We start from the raw sequence: 415 nt of genomic DNA, 5'->3' as shown, positions 1-415 counted from the left end.
GAATAAATCGCAGAAATTAATTAAATGGAAGACAAACATATTTGAGAGATCAACATAATCCCTTTCCAATCCATTTTATAAGGTCAGTGTAATCTTAACACCAAAATCTCATAGGAAAATTCTGAGGGGGAAAAATAAAATCACAGGTCTTTTATCTTATGAACATATGTAAATATCCTTAACAAAATATTATCCAACTTAACCCAGTAGAATGTTAAACAAATTAAAGGATGATTACAGTGTGACATTGTGACAACATTAGGCTTATTCCAGGAATGAAAAGTTGATTTAACATTCAAAATCAATAGATGTGTGACTTTGGGGTATATACCAAAAAAAAAAAAAAAAAAAAAAAGAAGGGAAAGCAGGACTCACACAGATATACCTGTACACCCATCTTCATAGCAGCGTTATT

The sequence above is a fragment of the Mandrillus leucophaeus genome, unplaced genomic scaffold (genome assembly GCF_000951045.1).
Source record: "Mandrillus leucophaeus isolate KB7577 unplaced genomic scaffold, Mleu.le_1.0 Scaffold217, whole genome shotgun sequence".
Classification (NCBI taxonomy): domain Eukaryota; kingdom Metazoa; phylum Chordata; class Mammalia; order Primates; family Cercopithecidae; genus Mandrillus; species Mandrillus leucophaeus.
The sequence above is the reverse complement of the archived record's forward strand: the minus strand, read 5'-3'. Positions refer to the sequence as shown.